This window comes from Nestor notabilis, unplaced genomic scaffold (assembly GCF_000696875.1).
Source record: "Nestor notabilis isolate BGI_N333 unplaced genomic scaffold, ASM69687v1 scaffold3608, whole genome shotgun sequence".
Classification (NCBI taxonomy): Eukaryota; Metazoa; Chordata; class Aves; order Psittaciformes; family Psittacidae; genus Nestor; species Nestor notabilis.
The window spans coordinates 7,856-27,334 of record NW_009941360.1 but is presented as its reverse complement, the minus strand read 5'-3'; the positions used below and the strand labels follow the sequence as shown (position 1 = coordinate 27,334).

At 37.3% G+C, this 19,479-nt stretch overlaps 1 protein-coding gene across 1 annotated transcript in view; it reads right to left on the bottom strand.

Annotated features, from left to right (window-relative positions):
• Positions 1-19,479, bottom strand: part of CASK (calcium/calmodulin-dependent serine protein kinase (MAGUK family)) — a gene marked incomplete at its 3' end in the record, with an annotated part of 84,323 nt that overhangs the window by 63,961 nt on the left and 883 nt on the right. The window lies entirely within an intron of this gene.

Sequence of the window (19,479 nt, the reverse complement as noted above, 5' to 3'; positions counted from 1 at the left end):
ATGATGATTACAGTTCAGACTTAAGAACACCAACAAAAAAAGAGTATGCCACCCTAAAATAATTAAAGTACATCCAGGGCTATGCACCCTTTTATCCAGATTCTCTGGAATACCATTTTATCCTCTACACCTAAGAAACCATTCAGAGCTAACAACTACACCAGTAATCAACACTGCACACATCAATAACTGTGTTACACAACTACGACACATAAGTTCTTTTTTTTAATCCACAAAACTATAACAGAAAAGTGTGTTTATTGCTTTGAAGTCTAGCAAAAAGCTTTAGAAAGATAGCATCTGCAAGTAGTGTAGTTTAAATCTCTGCAATTTCTTCTTTTTAAAAGTTAATCACACAGGGTGTTTTTTATTGGTTTGGGTTTTGTTTGCTTGTTTCCAGGGATATTTTTGCTGTACAGGTGTGTGCGTGTGTGTATGTGTGCATTTATGTTTTCTCTTCAGCCTTTGGCCAGAGTAATACAGGTAATATGTATCTCAGAATGTGCTAAAAGCATCGTTATCAATGCTAAATCTAGATTGGTAGAAAATCTTTACACCAAACTTTGACATCTCTCTAATATTTGGCTGAAATTCACTTAGGCAGGCCAATTTCACTAAAGGTTAGGCTTTGCAGTCCTTTAAATGAATTTTTAGTACTCATGTACTAAAATGTAATGACATTACATCAGGTAAGCACCCTTGAATGCAATGAAACATTATCAAGAAAAGAATGTCACTTGATCCTGAAAAACAAAAAGTTTCTTTTCTGTTGCTGATCATTCTAACATTTGCAGTTTTATTTTTGTTTGAAATATCCTTTATTTTGTTGTTTAGCCTTCACCTGAACATAATGAGAGGGAAATTTACTATTTGATATTAACAAAGGATCTAAAAAAAAAAAAAAAGGAATTTCAAAGACACAAAAGAGATCTACTCATAATTCAGCTAGTTGAGATAAATTGTCCCTAACTCCTAGGAAGGGTTAAACAATCCATTACACTGTTGAACACTATAGGCAGAAACTGAGTGCCTGTCCAAAGGCACTCAGAAGAGGGAAGTGACTGCTTAAGATGCTTCTCATACAGACAAAATTTACTTGTTTGTTTGCTTTGATCAAAGTTTCTTAGGCCCTGAACTGTGGGCTCTGCATAGCTAATATGAAGCCAGTTGCTCACTAATGCTAGAAAGGAAATAGTCTACTTCGCCCATATGAAGTCTAGACTACCCAGTCAAAACCAGTATCTAAAATATCAATCTACTCTGATGAAGTTAATTCTGCAATGTCACATAGCTCGGTGAGTGACAACATTTTACTTGTGGCAGCTGTGGCATGCCACACAGGTTACTTGACAGATTTTTCAGGTAGAACAGCACAAGCTGCATTATATGCTGCTGTGCTGAGACAGACTGAGTACCAAAATCTCCCTTCACAGCACACTGAACTAGAGGGCAAACGGCATCTACAGTGCACTGCGGAAATGCACCCTGAGTAATAGAAAACTCTGTAGTGCATTTTAAGGATGATACTGATTCCGTCCAGCTAGGAAATCCTGTAGCAGAGCAATGTCTGAACGCTGGAGAACAATTACCTTAACAAAACTTGTTTTCTGGTTCAGTGACAGAAAGTGTCAGGAACAAGAAAACTTTTCAAGCAGTAGTAATCCAGGATTAAAAAAAAAGTTAGCTTATGTCTGTTCTACTTCCGCACATGCTTCTCTTTGCAATTATTACCACAAGTGATAGATTTTCATTTTTTTATTTTAATTTACCTTTTTTTTTTTTTTTTTTTTTTCATTTTCTTTGTTTACTGACACAATATGGGGCTTTGAGCAACCTGGTCTAGTGAAAGATGTCCCTGCCCATGGCAAACAGAGTGGAACTAGATGATATTTAAGGTCCCTTCCAACCCAAACCATTCTGTGATTACAAATCCAGTTTCGTAAAACAGTTGTGCAGCACTACAGAATGTACTTTTTATGAGAATTTCAGGATTTCATGCTAAGAACCAAAGTTTCAACTGGACTTGTTACTTCCACATATTCATATAATACTTTTAAGTACTGTCTATTAAAGTCGCAATGCTTTAAAGAGCACTTTTTCCCTTTTCTGCTTGTGCAGTTGCAATACTCCTCTAAGCCTCTGAAACTAGTGCTCTTAAAATATATTTCCCTTTTCATTCCATAAAAATGTAGCTTTGGTGATGAAATCAGTGCACCTGAGCTCAAACCTGTTTCTAGCAACATTCAAGTCATGGTTCTAGGAACAAGGTTTCAGCTTGCCTAACTTGTCTCGGATTGTACAACAGGCTGAAAATACTGCAAGATTTTACAAATCATCATTCGTGCTTTTATCTGATAGACATAACTGACAGAGGTAACATACCCCTGTAAATAACCTATCCAATAACAATTTTGCCTGTAAACTGATCTGAATAACAACTAAAGGTCATCTGAAACATATTTTCTTTCATAATATTCACACACTTCTCATGATATTTAGTGAACAATTCCTCTTCATCAATACAGATATGAAGAGGTTACTTCTTTAATCTCACCTAAGCATTAAGAAAACAGTATTTCATTTCCCTTCTTTATTATCTGGTGATCAGCAAAGAACAAAAAATACCTAAAATTCATACTTAGGAAAAATTGAGTTAGAAACAGGTCACCTAATCCAAGCTGTGAGCTTGGAAATTATATCAGAAAGCAGCAGGTAAAGACTTGGAAACAGTGCATCTGCATGGCTTTTTAACTAAATTCTGAGGGAGTTTCCAACTGGCTCTGAAATTTCAGGTGATGCCAACGGCAAGAGCCACATAGGGAATACACAACAGTTTCCTTCACTGTCATAGTGAAGGGACACAGAGGGACTGACATCGATCTATAAAGCTTTGCAGTAACCAGCTGGGGATAATGGATTCCTCCTCCTGCTTGACAAAGCAAAGATTATTTAAGTACTTACACTCATAGTACTTGTATGTAAACAGTCAGAGCTGAATGAACCTTCTTCAGGTGTTAAAAGGCTTGACTCAAATTTGTTCCAACAACTAACCTGTACTATCTCACTCCTGCATGCTCAGCATGAGATCCATTTTCTTTTGTTGGTATCCAAATATGAAATGATGATTAATTAGAGTAAGAACAGAACCTTATAAATTCTGCTCATTTTACTTGCTCTGAAGTGCAAGAGCAACAATAAGCTTGCATATATTAAATGATCAAAGCATATGTCCACTATTACATTTTAGAAGTCCACAAAAGTAGAATAACTGATAATAATCTGCACCATCTCTGCAAAACAAAGCTTTATAAGAGCACTGGAAAAAACAATTAAGAAAGTTCTTTCATTAAAAGAAAGAACCGAATCTCCTTTCCTCATAGATTACAAAAAACCCACAACCAACCTGTCTACATTAAATACCACCAAGTAGCACCAGGATTAAGAATTTCATTGACATGATGGGTTACTTGGAAATGTAAAACGTAACACTCACATAGGTCAGCTGAATTAAGAGAACTCTGACCCATTTCACAGATTCTTTAGACCACCTTTCTTGTCTACACAACAAAATCAAACCAATGTCTTAACATGACAACACATGGATCTTGGGCTGAATGCAGCATTGTCCTGATCCTGAAAATAATCTGAAGCACACTTGGTTGCACAAGACATACACTCCTTGAAGGAGGAAACAAATACTAGTTCTTGACCTGCCTTCCCTCACAGGTCCTACACCTCTCCTGGTGAAACAGCGTGTTCAGTGTGTCTCACAATGCACAACCATGTTCTTATTTTTCCAGAGGACTGTAGGAGGCAGAGAAAGACAAGAAACTGAGGCAGGGAGAGGTATACATGCCACTACAAGAAGGGGATGAGTTATGCACCTGTGAAAAAGTCAAATTTGCAAATCCCTGAGCTATTTACGCAGTTCCTATATGCAACTGCAACAATATTAAGAGCCAGCTCAGGTCTAGCAGAATTTATTAGTTTAAATGTAGTAAATGCATAACAGCTATGCTGCTTTAGAGTGTGATGCTACAGTATAGTTTTTTCCAGTCAATACCGGAATTAATAAACCATGATGGACTTCAAGCTAGCTCTATGTAAGGTCACTTGAAGGTCACAGTAGTGACCCTGGTTCTTGAGGATATGCTAATAAGCATTCACAGAAATGGACTGCCAAGAAAACAGGGCTGATACTCTCCAAAGGGTCAGTTCTGGACTGGTGCTAAGAAAGAGCTGACAAATCTTAACAGATACAAGCCTGCTGTACAAGTTTTGCACATCCACATGCTTTCTAACATATCCCACTGTACCTCTATTATTGCACTTCTTTTTTCTTATTACCTACAGTATCTCAGTCTCCATTTACCAGAGAAGTAAAATTTGGCAGCTTAAATCCTCCTGTTGTGTAAGTCTTCATTCATGAACAACTAATTAGGGAAATAAAATGGCCTCAGAGCCCTGAGAAATTCATACATTTTATATAGATATCCTGGGGTTTTTCTACACATACTACAGTCAGTTTGGAAAGTCTATTTGTAATTTTTAGGTAAGTAGGATTTTAAAACCAAAAAAACCAGCATCATAGCATTCTTAAACTGGGGGTGGGGGGGGGGGGGGGCAGAAATAATCAAAGCTCTCAACCCATTTTTTAGAGGCTGCCACCACTGCAGGAACCAGCATGTACTAACCCCATCTCCCCCCTGCCCGCTGCACCTCTTCAAATAGACTGAATGTTGTTACACATGTGGCCAGGGGAATGGAGACACTTGCGTGTGTTTGTTTCAATACCAGAAACAGCAATTAAAAGTTTGTCAACTGATGATCAATTAAATTGATTCAAATACCCCCCAAATTAGTAAACTCTTCTTTTGGCCATGTGATGGGGAAGGGAGGGGATGATGACACTAAAACAGTAAATCTGAACTGAATGAGCACCTTCAGTAAACCAGGCAGTGCCCATAGGAAGAGCTAATCATACAGACAGCTCCACATCACCAAGCTATTTTTGGACATGACCAAGAATAGGGGAGAAAGCCTGGTAGTCCAGACAATTTCTAGAATGGACCACATATCTTCCAGTCCTTAACTGATGTTTAGTTGTTCGCCAGTCCTCCCAAATGGGCAGGAGGACAGATAAGGATAGCAGCTTTGATAACATTTGAAGCTTCTTCTCACTCTGTTGTTAATGTTACCTCATGCAAGCACTTTCTCCAGCTAATTTGCTTGCTTGCTTGTTATTTAAGGCTAAAAGGAAAACCAAACAATGCCTATGAGCTATTTAGGAAGGAACTGAGGTTGCAACCACAGCTATTTACACGACATGCTTCTGCAGTTCCTTATCCAACCCCAGCTTGCATTCATGTCACTGGTAGCCCTTAAAAGAAGTGAACCTCTATTTTGTTTTCTAAGCATACAACACCGGTTTATTATCTCAAATTCTAGACTAACACAAAACATATAGAAATATTTTACTCTAAAGGCACTATGAAAATTCCCAGCTGAATAAAATCAAACTATCCTTGCTTACATTTTCCTTTTAACAAGGTAATACTCCTTTAACCCTAGCAGGTTTCTAAATAAGCTGTATTTAAAAAAGTAAGCAAGCCAATCAAGAGAAAGCAAAGACTAGGAGACAGAGTGCAAGTCCCCTGTTCACTTTTTTCTTCAACTTGAGTTAAAATAAATCAGTCCAAAGGTAAAAATAGTACCAAAGCCAATGCAAACGAAGCAACAGGGCTGCACTGTAAGGAACCTGGGTTGAAGAAACAGGGTTTTCCCTCCCCCTTCAGCAGCCAGGAGCTGTAAAATCAGCTCAACCAGTCTTACCAAGGGGAAAAGGGGAGGAGATGCAAAGCAGTGAGACTCACCCACACACTGCACAGATGGTAAGTGGCATCTAACAATCCTAGATGTTAGCAACCTACATTTCCAGGGCATAGCAGTTTCTTTACTGGTTTCCCATCAAACAGATAAGCTTTAGAGAGAGACAGAGGTGGTAGGTACCCTATCACTCTGTAGCACAAGAACAGAGGTTCGTGTAAACCTACAATATTAGAGGTAAAACGCTTCTTTCCAAGCACAACCACCACGCTTGTCCAGCCCTGTGCTGGAAACACAGGCTCCAGTTTGGCACAGCTTTTCAAAGAGAATTACGAGGACAAAATAGAATACAACGATGATAACCTGTACAGACTTGAAAACAGTGATGTGTGACACATACATACTGTAATAAACAGTTATGTAGTGGCAACTTGGATTCAAATACTTGTTTGATTAGGCAAAGCAAAAAAAAACTACCTTACTCAGGCAAAGCAGTATTTCGTAAGCCATTTTCGCTATTTATGATGCTATAAGCTAAGGCAATATTTTCACCAGGATCTGCAATTGCTAATTGTCACTATATCACAGGCAATGTTAAAAGGGACAGATATTAAGAAATCTACAGTAACTGGTTCTGCCACAGCAGATAAAACAATATATTTTTAACATAACTTTAGTAAGTTAATCTTCGGGGAAACCAGAGAAAATCAAGAAGCTTGGGTTTTATATCACTGATTCTGCTAGTAACTTTCTGTAGAATTTGGAATAGATCTTTTACAGCAATTTCTCAGTTCTGTAAAGTTTTAAAAATTAATCCTCATTTATGTGCCTTAACAAATCATAAGACATTCTGAAAGAATAAAACATTATTTTTTAGCACCAGTCTCATTTGCAATCGGGATTTGCCTTCTACAGCAACTTCAAAAAAGAGTGAGTTTGACCACAGAATATTTTAGGCAAAATAAATAGAATAATCCCCTCCCCCACCCAAGAAACACACTGTCTTACTCATATATAAAGTGATCTTAAAAAACAACTTCCAAGACAAATCTCTGTAATAGATTTTAAATAAACCAACTATAAATCACTGTATTTTTACTTACATTGCCAATTTACTTACTGTCACAGCATATACTTACTGGTTGGATTCATATTAGGAAATCAAGTACATACAATACATTCAGCATGAGTAGGCTACCATGGTGTCACTGATAAGTGTCACCATTAAAATAAATTACTTGTAGCTGGAAAATGCCATTGCAGTAAGCACTGTTTCAGTAATACACAGAGCTGTTAAAAACAGGTCTCTCTCCTGAAGCCCTTGGCACTTAAAAAGCCCCTCAAATCACTAACCGATAACCTCAAGTAAGTGTAAGTATCTTGCAGTGCTTAGTTAGATATGTTGCAATATTCTCATCCTTCTATCTTCTAGATTCTTAAGTGTGGAAGTGTTTTAAAACCATACTCCATTCCATTACTCCACAGTGAGGGGAAATTACAGTTGTCTCAGCCAAATTCTTGTTACTGGTTATACATGTAATACTTTTAAAAGGTAGAATTAGGAGAAAATGCAATGCAATATTAAACTTAAAGATAAAACTGATTTCATACAATGTATGGACATACAAGTTTTAAGTAGCTTTTTAGCTGAAATTTAACTGTATACACAAACACTGTACATAAATTCTTTCACTCTATTAAAATAATAGAGTGGAATTCAACTGACAGGACAGTAATTGATGTGATAGAACTAGAATACCAGATAAAACATGGAAAGTCTTTAAGAAACAGAATTAAGTTCATAGGTCTTCTCAGGACCTCCAGGTCTCTGATTTATCTAAATCAAAACTCTTCTCTTCAGTGAGAAGCTAAAAATCTCCAATATTCAACTCTATATGTTAACCAAGATCTTCTATTTAAATTGTTTTACAAGATAGCTTCCAAACAACAAACATTTTCATTTGCGTTTATATTAGGTAGACATAATGATTTCTCTTAACATTTTTTTTCTCATTACCTCAAGATTTTCTTCTACGTCCAAAGACTGATAAAACTTAACAGCAATCGATACCAACTGTTAGGTAGTTCTTTTGTATTTTCTAAAGCAACTGAAGCACTCGAGAGCAAAAAACATTTTTTATTTGATTAGAGGCATGCATTCTTGTTTATGATGAATATACATGTTTATTAAGAATATATATATATATAACATATTAAAAACATGCATCTATTCTAAAAGCTATCATTCTTTTTCTTCCATCCTATTATCTAGGCAGTCCTTCAAGGTTTGCTAACATAACTTTATTTTTGCAAATTTCTATTGCCTCTAGCTCAAAACCATAGTAATCTATAAATACTAGCACATGCAGAAAAGCTCCAAGTGGAATGTGTGTAGCTGATTCGTGGCAAGATTACCCCCAAGATCACAATGTACTTAACTTAGCAGAAATCTCAGGAGAGCACACACACACAAAAAAAAAAGTATGTATCACAAACCATGAAATCTCTCTTTTGGAAAAAGAAAGCTTTTAGACAGGATTTTCACAGGACGTAAAACTATCTCAAGCAAAAATCACATAACACAAAGACAATTTTTGCCAATATCTTACACTACGGCAGGACACAGGTTTGCCATTCTGACATGAAAAATAGTTCTAGAAGAGTGATATTGCACAAAAATCGTTATTTATCATATCACCACATTATTTGATTAAAAAACCCGAAACCCCAGCATTTAAGAGTCAAAGGAGGTTCTCCCTGGACCAATGAATAAACATAAATTGCAGCTCAGCTGCAATTAATCTTGAGTTTTGTTGACTGAACAAACCAGAACAGAATACATGCTCACATCCAAACAGAAAATATTTGAAAATACAGCTGATGCTTATTATCTTCCCTATGTTTGCAACCAGTCTGAATTATGGCAAGCACAGTTAGAAGCCTATTTCTGGATTACTGGCAAGAATCATGATTCGTTAGATGAGTACAGACTGTGTAGAAAGAGAAGTGTTTTGGAAAGCATTTTCATTTTTCTGAACAGAAGTTGGACTTACCTAATTCATTTTGCAAAGCGATTAAAGACAATCATGTTTAAGAATGAAGACTTGAGAGCATTCTCAAAATAAATCTTTTAAAAAGCGTGTTTCTGGATTTCATTGCATAAATTTAATTATGACTTTGCTTTGCAAAGAGGGTGAAGAAACACACCTTTGTAATTTGGTTTATTGTACTGGTGAAAGCTGCAGGCATTGCTTACTACTTTAGGAATACCAAAGCAGGAACATTCTTGCTTCCTTCTCCAACCTAGATTTCTTTTTCAAACAAGCTTGCTTTCTCAAACTTTTTCTCAAAGAGTTTGCTTCCTTAAGCAAGAAGACAGCTATAATTAAACTAGAGTTTTAGAAAAGAAAAAATGTTGTTAGGTTGTGTGATAAAACCTTATCTACATGCGCAGCAAGGAGTACAGAGAGATAATGGCATGTGGAGCAGAGGAGATGCCAAAGAGTACCCTGGTCAGCTGCTCCCAGAACTCAAAGGAAAGCCATTCAACCTTCAAAAAAGTAATTAAGCTTCCTTTGTAGAATCACAGAATGCTAGAGGCTGGGAGGAACCTCTGGACCCCCCTGCTGAAGCAGGGCTACTTAAAGCATGTTGCCCAGGACTATATCCTGATGACTTCTGGGAAACTCCCAATGATGGAGACTCCACAATATCTCTGGGCAACCTGTGCCAGGGCTCAATCACCCTCTTAGTGAAAAAGTGTTTCCTCATGTTCACATGGAGCCTCCTGTGCTTCAGTTTGTGCCCACTGCCTCTGGTCCTGTCACCACCGAAAAGAGCCTGGCTCCATTTTCTGTGCACCCTCCCTTCAGGTGTTTGTACACAGCAATGAGATCCCTCCTGAGCCTTCTCTCTGGCTGAGCAGTCCCAGCTCTCCCAGCCTTTGCTCGCAGAAAAGATGCTTCAGTCCCTTCCCTTCATCACCAACCTGGGGGCCCTTTGCTGGACTGCCTTTAGTAGCTCCATGTCTCTATGCACTGAGGAGCATAGAACTGGACCCAACACTTCACGTATGGGGGAAGGATCACCTCCCTCCACCTGGCTGGCAACACTACTCCTAAGGAGGCAGCACAAAATACTGTTAGCTTTTTTCGCAGCAAGAGTACATTGTGGTCTCACATTCAACTTGGTGTCCACCAGGACTGCCACAGGACCTTTTTGCAAAGATGCTTTCTAGCCGGGTGGGCCACAGCATGTGCTGGTGCATGGGGTCATTCCTCCCCAGGTGCAGGACTTTGCACTTTCCCTTTCATGAGGTTGCCGTCAGCCTGTTGGGGATTCTCTGGATGGCAGCATGACCCTCTGGTTTATCAGGTTCTCCTCCAGTTTGGTGTCATCTGCAACTTTGTTGGCTCTGCCCCATCATGCAGATCATTAATGAATATGCTGAAGATGACTGGACTCAGTATTGACTCCTGGATGCAATATTAGTTACTGGCCTCCAACTAGACTTCATGCCACTGATGAGTATACTCTGGGACCAGCTGTTCAGGCAGTTTTCGATCCACCTTGCTGTCTGCTCATCCATCCCATATGCCATCAGCTTCTCTATGAGAATCTTATTGGAGTCTAGGTAGACAAAATCCCTTGCTCTCTCCATCTACTAGGCCAGTCATTTCATTCTAGAAGTTTCTCAGGTCTGTCAAGCATGACTTCCCTTGGTGAATCCATGCTGATTACTCCTGATGACATTCTTGTCCTGCACATGCCTGGAAATAGTTTCCAGGATTAGTTGTTCCATCACCTTCCCAGGTATGGAGGTAAAGTTGACTGACCTGTAGTTCCTTGGGTCCTCCTTCTTGCCCTTCTTGAAGATAGGAGTGACATTTGCTCTCCTCCGGCCTTCAAGCATCTCTCTCAATCACTATGATCATACAAATATTATACAGTCACCTTGCAATGATACCTCTCAGGTCCATGAGCACTTTTGGGCCCTAATGTATTAGACCCGCAACTCTGCAAAAACACTAGGAGGCAATGAACACTTTAACAACATGTCATCCTTTCAGGTACTTGAGTCCTGTTTCTGATTGACTCAAAGTAGAGTTCCTAGGCATCTCCACTAGAAACACTTCAGAATTTTAACTACCAAACGTAAGCACATAAATCATCATACTCTTAAACTATCATATGCATGCAACTAAATATTTCATAAACTAACAGTCAAGATTTAAACAGTGTGAGATTTTAAAGCCTGATTTTGAATAATAGTGAAGCGTGTCAGCAATATTTTATTTTCTGGTTTTTTTTTTCTGGGGAGAGAGATTATTAGCATAAAAGTTTTTTAGAACCCTGCTCAACTACAATCTTCTCATTACCGTTTGGGAGATATGTTTGGAAAGCAGAATTGGGTTCAAAGTGGCTGACTGAGAATGCAACCACAGCTGACTGGGATGGCCATTTCAATGGACTGGGATGGCCATTTCAATGACAGGCTTACCACTGGCAAGAAAACCCACAAAACAAACCATAGACAGTTATTTCTGAGACTTTTGTAAGGCATTCAGTATATCACAAGACATCCCAACTACCTGAAAGGCATCATTTTACCAGTCTGCTTGAAATAAGTAGTATCAACTGCAGCTTACCATTTGGGTTCTGTGATCTATGCTGAACCACAAGCACTATCTGAAAATGTTTTTCCTAAATAAAAAATTCTATTAAGAATTTAAAATATTTTCAAGTTTAATTTTCAATGAAAGCTGCATTCCAAATGGCTGGTTCAGATTAACCAAAAGTGATGCACAAGTACAAGACTGTACAGAAGTTTTCCTCAATTAGTAAATATCCTTTATGACTTGAAATATCTAAAATGTGCATAAATTATGTGTATTTTTTTTTTCCAGAAAAATGGTTTGATACTATGTATTACCCAACAAGAGTCACATATTTAACAATACTAGTTATTTCAGCAAAGATTTTAATCAAATGATCACTAAGTCCTATTTAATACGTACTAAGAGGAATTAACTTTTAAGTTATAAATCATATTCACTGACGTTCCCTGACTGAAATGATAGCAAGTTTAAAGCAAATTTTCATAACAAGATTCATTTGCATAGGTCTTACTTTCTTGTTCATGCATATGAAAATATTTTCTTGTTTCACATATATGGCACTGGGATGTAATGTGAGAGAAAAGCTTACAGCAATGTTACTTCTGGAGCACTTCTCAGTCAATTATGACTGCTTTTTAAAAAATCCAGGTCAACTGCATACTCAGTTACATAACAAAAATAACAGTTAAATTACATATTATCTGCTCTATTAATTGTTTAGTGCTAATTACATAATTACTTCATTATATGTGTTCTAAGAATTTCAAGATACAGCAATTTTTTAATTAGTATTCTAATATGTTATTCTTAGAGTGAATAATTATTACAATGACAGTCAAATACACTTCATATAATTACATTTTGCAACCTGTAAAGGGTGCCGGTTACATTTATAAATCTTGCTGCTCATACCATCATCAAAAGCAATTTCATGATAAGGTTATATAAAGACCTAACTAATCTGGCAATGTGCAACTATTTCATAGGAGTTTCAGCCACTAAATACAAGTAATTTTTACACTGTTGGCTCTACAGTGAAACCAAGAACAAATAAAGTTATCAGAGCAAAGTGTAGTCAAGTAGGAAAGATCAAAAAAGAGGGGAGAAGAGGTATGCTCCTGCAAAGCCATAGTATGTTCAGTACTATAGCAAATACAAGAAAATCATATACATATTAAAGGCAAGGGACTGAAGTCACATAGCAAACAAAGCTGTCCTTGTTCTGGAGACTGATTAGGAGGAATAAAGAACCAATTGCTTGCAACATATAAAAACTTAATAATTTTCATTCTATTTGAGCAATAGTTCATAAAAAATAGGTAAATATTCTTATGTGCTTTAAAGTAGGTGTAATAAATTCACAAACTGCTTTCCCTTCTGAAGACAGAAATCGCATTATGTCAACACTGCTGTGAATATGCTTGTATCAGATTTCAAGAAATTTTATGTTCTTCAAATAAAATAATACCGTGTAGTTGATCTTTATTACTCTTTGGGTATGATCTGGATGAAAGGCCATATTTTCTTACAGAACCTCGTATTTGCTTCCCTGGACCATTCAAAGTCCTACGTGGGACTCCAAATGAAGTCTAAACAAAGTGACACCTAGTAGCCCACTACGGAGAGCCCATTATCTGGCCACGTGCTAGAAACAGCACCAGAAAAGGCCCCTCATATATAACACTGTATTTTATACTTTATATGTATTATGTGAAGTGTTGCTCAAGACTGAATTCTGTATTTCTAACCGTTGAAAAAACACATGCACCTTTTCTGCCGTAAACTGACTTGCAATGGTAAGAGATTAAAAAGAAACCTGAAAAAGAAATCCTTGTTATATTTTCATGCATTACTGTGATTCATTGTATCTATTATCTGGTTAACATGCGCAAACACAGAAATGTCTTCTGGGCAAAAAAGCTTGGTTTCATCTCTCATGTTATATTTCTGCACAGAAGTATTTAATTTGCATGACACTTTATGACAGTTATAGCAGAACTATAAAGCAGACATTTATGAAAATTATACATAGAAATTAGTTAAACTGAATTTATAACCAGAGTAGCCTATGGCTTCTCCAGAAAAAGAAAAGAAGAAACTCAAATCCTTCATTAAGCGAAAACAAGCAAACCTCTCAGAAAGGCTTAGGTAACATTTCTGTTACCAAAACAGTAACAGTTCTACCCATGTGCATAAGAAGTAGAACTATGCTAGAAACGACGCATTCCCCAGAAAGGTAGACTCTTGAAATGACAAATTTCAGATGTGGTTTTAAGCATCAGTCTTCAAGTTCTGTTGATAGTCAGAAACTCTAGTACAGGTCCCTTTCTTCATGACCATGACACTTTCCCTCTCCCCCAGGCATTTGTACAGCATACACAAAAACTATAGTGGTATTTAAAAGACCAGCAACACAAATTCCATGACAGGTGGCTATCAACATTTTAAACACCTTCACTTCAAAATTCCATATTTATGTATTTTATTATCAACAGAGGTGTCGCTAATACCATCTGATTTTTGCAGTCTATAAACGGATGCCTCAACCTCTTCAGTACCAATATGTACATTCTCAAAGAATATTCAAGAAAGCTCCTGTATAATAAAGTTATATCTGCAACACTACTATCACTAAATACTTTAAGATTTCTCATAGGTTTAAAATAATAAAGGAAAAAGCAGAGTCAAGCTGATCTAGTTTTTCATTCTCTGAAATATCCTCATATTTTCTACTTCAGTGAAAGTAAACCTATAATGGTACCTTCCTCGTATTCTCACTAAATTACAGAAATGCTGGTGGGAAATGACCTCTGATAGTCCTCTAATCCAACTCTGACTCGAAGTGAGGTTACTGCTATGATGAGGTCAGGACAGCTGTGCCTTCATTAGCAAATTCTTGAAAACCTCCAGCAACAGAGGTCCTATGATCTTTCTGGGCTACCTGTACTTGCTGCACGACCCCTCCAGCAGACAGGTTTTTCCCCAGGTTCAGCCTGAACCTTCCAAGCAACAATTTTTGGCCATTACTCTTTGCTGTAATAGCTGTCATTATTAAAGACAGCTTGGCTCTGCCATTTTTGTAATTTTTCAAATAGTTGTTGATTACTATTATATTAGCCTCTTAGCCTCCTCTTCATCGGACTAAATAAACCCTGCTCCCTCAACCTCTCTTTGCCCATGGTGTGCTCTAGGGTCCTGAGTATCTTGACAGTCCTTTGCTGGGACCCTTCCAGTTCTTTAGCACCCCTTAGATTGTGAAGCCCTGAACTGGACACAATAGCTCAGGTGTAGGCCCAATAATGCCACACAGAAGGAAGCAACTTCCCATCTGTGAAATATGGTACAACACAGAAATCACAGCTACTAGAAATTCCAGATCAGGAGTCATTCACTCTTTTTTCAAATCCAGTCCACATACGGTATAGTATCACAAAATTTGATGCCATACAGATTTGTAATTTACAACCTTTTTGCAACCTTTTACTTGAAGACTTGAGCTCAACACTGACAGTGCATTTTTTTTCTTAAACCTTTGAAAAAAGCAGGAATATAGGTACAGAATTTTACACACAGACACTTTCGCAAAAATAATGTGATTCACCACAACCTTCCAATATCAAAAGTTAAGATACTGTCAGGCGTCTTTATCTGGAATTAAACAAAGTTTTTAAAATTAACTGCACTGACCAAGCAATTTAAAAAATGTAAGTCTAAATAATAATCATCATCATAATCCCCAAACACAAAACCAAAACAACAAACAACCCTCCGTCCCCCCCAAAAAATCCCAAAACCCACAAACAAAGGACATGGGTAAAGCATTTCAGAAAAGGAGAACAAGAATAAGGTCTCAACTGCAAGAAAATAACTCACAACCCAAAAATATGTCAGGGAAAAGATCTGTGGGCCTTTTGTGGAAAAAAACCCAAACCAAACCCAACCCAGACTAATGCCAACTTTCATATTACACACACACACCACACCCCCCACCCCCCACCCCCGATTTTGGAATTCTTCTCCCAAAATGGATGATCCATAGCAACTCCAGATTTAATTCAATTATTTTGCCATTCTCAGTGCTAGAAATAGTCCAAGAACTATATTCAAAACACTTCTTTCTTGGCTACAATTTTTGCTCTTTGTCACAGCCATAACATTTTGCAGAGACTTTCTTCACAGCTTCCAGGAGAACCAGTTGAGGTTCTAAAAGAAACCTGAAATTTTCCTTATCAGCTCATCTATTCCGCTTCACAGTGGCTTTCATGCATACAAGCCTGTACAGATGCATATACCAACCTAATAAATACAGTCTAGCCTATTGTAAATTTGTGGAAGTAATTCTTACCACTTTGTGAGGACATTTCTATCAAAATGAATTGCAGATAACTGAATCTAATATACAATGAATTAAATCTTGAAAAACAACTTCAAAGAGACATTGTAAGCACAGGGCACTGCCATTTAAATTGCTTTAAAAAACACTCAGCATGTTAAAAGAGAGCAATATGACATTAAGAAAAGGCAGGCAAATATTGTATATTAGCTTTTACTAAGTATAGTAAGGAACCCATCACCATTCTCTTCCTGAGAAACAATGTTTGCACTTAAGAGATATTTGGTGTTAGAACCAGTAACTAAAAGAAAGATATGCAAGCCATATAGAGAATTATAAAAAAAAAAGAAACTGTATGGGATGTGAAGACAGCAGCAGCAGAACTTGACAGTAAAAGGTAACTATGGTGTGAGCTGTAACAAATTCAGAAATAAGGAACATGCTTTTCACCGTTTTCTATACCAGAAGTTCAGAGTATAGCAACTAAGACCTGTATTTGAAAGTAAGTTTATTTACACTATTTTTATTAGACCTCAATCAGTAAGCCTGCTTCTGAGAGCATCAAGTACTCTTCAACATGAATCCTCCAAACTGAACTGTACAAAATAGTATCTTTTCTCCCTAAAAATATTCAAGCTTTTCATTTTCTTGTGTATATTTTTACTTTTCTGTGGTAGGAAAGCACAGTGAACTGTAGTAGAATCTGTCATCATGTAAAATAGCCAGCACTAAATCCAGTAGATCATGCAGCCACGTGAACAGTGACAAGGTGTCAATATATTTCATTAATATGCTTGAATTACAGAGATTGATGACACACCATATGCAAGACCATGAATATTAATACTTAAATCCAATGGAATTCAGCCTAAATTAGATTTGTTAGCTGTCAGGCATTGTTACATAGCATTATTTCCCTCCTCCCCCTGCATTATCAAATCACTGCACAGATGCACACAGACAAAAAAAAAAAAAAAAAATCACTTGAGATGTCCATGTCTATACACACTACATGTATTGAGCAGCCTTATGGAAAGAATGCTCTACTAGACAGAAGTTTGCCTTGCAAGCTAGTGGCTCACAAATGCCCATGATATTTCAATTGATAATACAGATTACCTTAGAGAAGTATCAATTTTTCAAGCTTGATTTCTTTTGTTACTGTGGTAACAGATACCATTATTGTAAGAAATCAGTATAATTTTTTTTTTAAATGAATTGTTTAGACTGTCATATAGTCCTTTTAAAACATGCTACATGCCAACCTTAAAAGAAGTCGAAAGTTAAAGTAATTGAAACATTGCATCAAAACCAGGTTTAAATTAAAACATTGTACCAAAAGCAGTTTAACTTTTCTGAATTGAAACATTGTGTCAAACAGTTTTAATTTAACTTTTTTAAGCACGTTACTGTTACACCTAAATTTCTCGCTGTACAGTATTAAAACTATATTGCCCGCAAATTGCATGTAGACCATTGCTACTAATACCATGGAATCGCACAGGTTAGAAAGAACCTCTAGAGGTTATCTTTTCCATACTTTTGTTTAAAGCATGTCGAAGTACATGAGGCAATTCAGAGCCTCGTGCAGCCCAGTTCTAAGCATCTGAGGATTCTGCCCACAGTCTCTCTATGCGACCTGCAGCAGTTTTACCATTCACAGGGTGATTTTTTTTTTCCTTGTCTCTAATTGGAATTTTCCATGTTGCAACTTGTCCACATGGGTTCTTGTCTTTTCACTGTGCGCTGACATGCAGAGTTTGGCTCCATCTGCTCTGTACCTTTCTATTAAGTAGTTGAAGACAACACTAAATTTCACCTTAGCTTCTCTTCTTAAACCTAGACAAAGCCACTTCTCTCAGTCCATCTCTGGACTCATGTCAATATAGCATTGTTTTTCTTGTACTGGGGAACCAAGACTGCACACAATGCTCCAGATGTGGTCTCGCAAGGGATGCACAGAGAAAACAGTAATTTCCTTTGACTTTCTGGCTACACTTCTCCAACAGTCTGCTATGCAGTTGGCTGCCTTTGCCATAAGAGCACACTGCTGACAAATATAAAGATGAAGTTATTGTCCATAAACAAAGATGAAGTTATTGTCCATAAATAACATGTGTTTATGGACACCTTTAAACGAAAGCACTCAAGAAGAGAGACTTTTCAGATTTCATCATAAACGTGGAGGCATATTAGGCTCTTTACCTCTCAGCGTGCTACATATATGTAAAATTAACAGAAGGAACTGTCATCAGCCCCTTTGCATGCAGAATGTCCCGTTCTCCCACTCGTGTGCCTCAAAGAAAGACTGGAGTTAGAAAGTTGTACAAAGATAACAGATGGCAAAACTTTGAGTAAAGAACGTTTCTAAAGATCAATCTTACCATTCCATTCCACCATCATCAGGGACTGTAGTGATAGGACAAGGGGTAACGGGTTTAAACTTAAACAGGAGAAGTTCAGGTTAGATATAAGGAAGAAGTTCTTTACTGTGAGGGTGGTGATGCACTGGAACAAGTGGCCTAAAGAAGTGGTAAATGCTCCATCCCTGGCAGTGTTCAAGGCCAGGTTGGACAGAGCCTTGAGTGACTTGGTGTATGTAGTGTGAGGCATCCCTGCCCATAGCAGGGTGGTTGGAACTGGGTGATCTTAAGGTCCTTTTCAATCCAAACCGTTCTATGATTCTATATGATTTTATGATCATGGCTTCCTACCAATGTGTTTAAGGAATGCCATATCAGAAATAAGCCAAAAAAAAAAAAAAAAAAAGACAAAAAAACCCCCCAACCCCAAAACCTCACCAAAACCCCAAACAAACTATAACCTAGGAAAAAAGAGGAAAACAGAAGAAAAAACTCAAAACAAACAGTACACAAGATGGAAAGAGTTCGTGAAAAACAAGTTCAGATTCTTATGCAGAGTTAAGAACTTGCTCCACATTCATTTATACATTTATGTGTCTTAATATTACACATCTAATGCCTAACAATTGAAAACCCTAAAAAAACCCAACTAAACAACCAAGCAAAACCCCAACAACAACCCATCATCAAGAACAAAAAAACCCTCTAAACCCAGAAAGTGTTTATGATCTGTTAACTCAATGACATGCTACCTTGAATTACAATACTATCAATATAGCACAAGCGAAATCAAAAAAACCCCCGAAATTTCTTAGTATACTCCTAAAGTCCTTTCTTTACACCCAGGCAGCAAATGCAAATGATCAGCTCTCCTTCCTTTTTTCAGTGAATCTATTATTATTATTGCCTTCTCTTTTCCTCCTGATGAGTCCTATTCCTTTTATCTACTATTTTATCTTGACAATTCTTTCATGGTCCCAAAATTACTCTCATGAAGCAAGGAAAGCAATACTCCACTACAGATAGAAAAGTGTCCTAGCATCAGTAGTTAAGATAAGGCTCAAAGAAAGACTACAGTATGGACAGAACTTCTTTAAGAGATACCAAATCATTTTAGTAAAAATACACTAACTCAAAATGCAGCATTGGTATAACCTGCCAAAACCATAATGCAGCTATACACAAGCTGAACATTATGGAAAGCGCTGCTTGTACTTTGTTGGAGGTCTAGGAAAAATAAACTAGCAATGGCATTATCAGGTTTAAAGTTTGAAGTAAGACCTGCGATTTACTTTGTAAATCAAACTAGGTAGTGTTTGCCATAATTTTCAACAAAAGT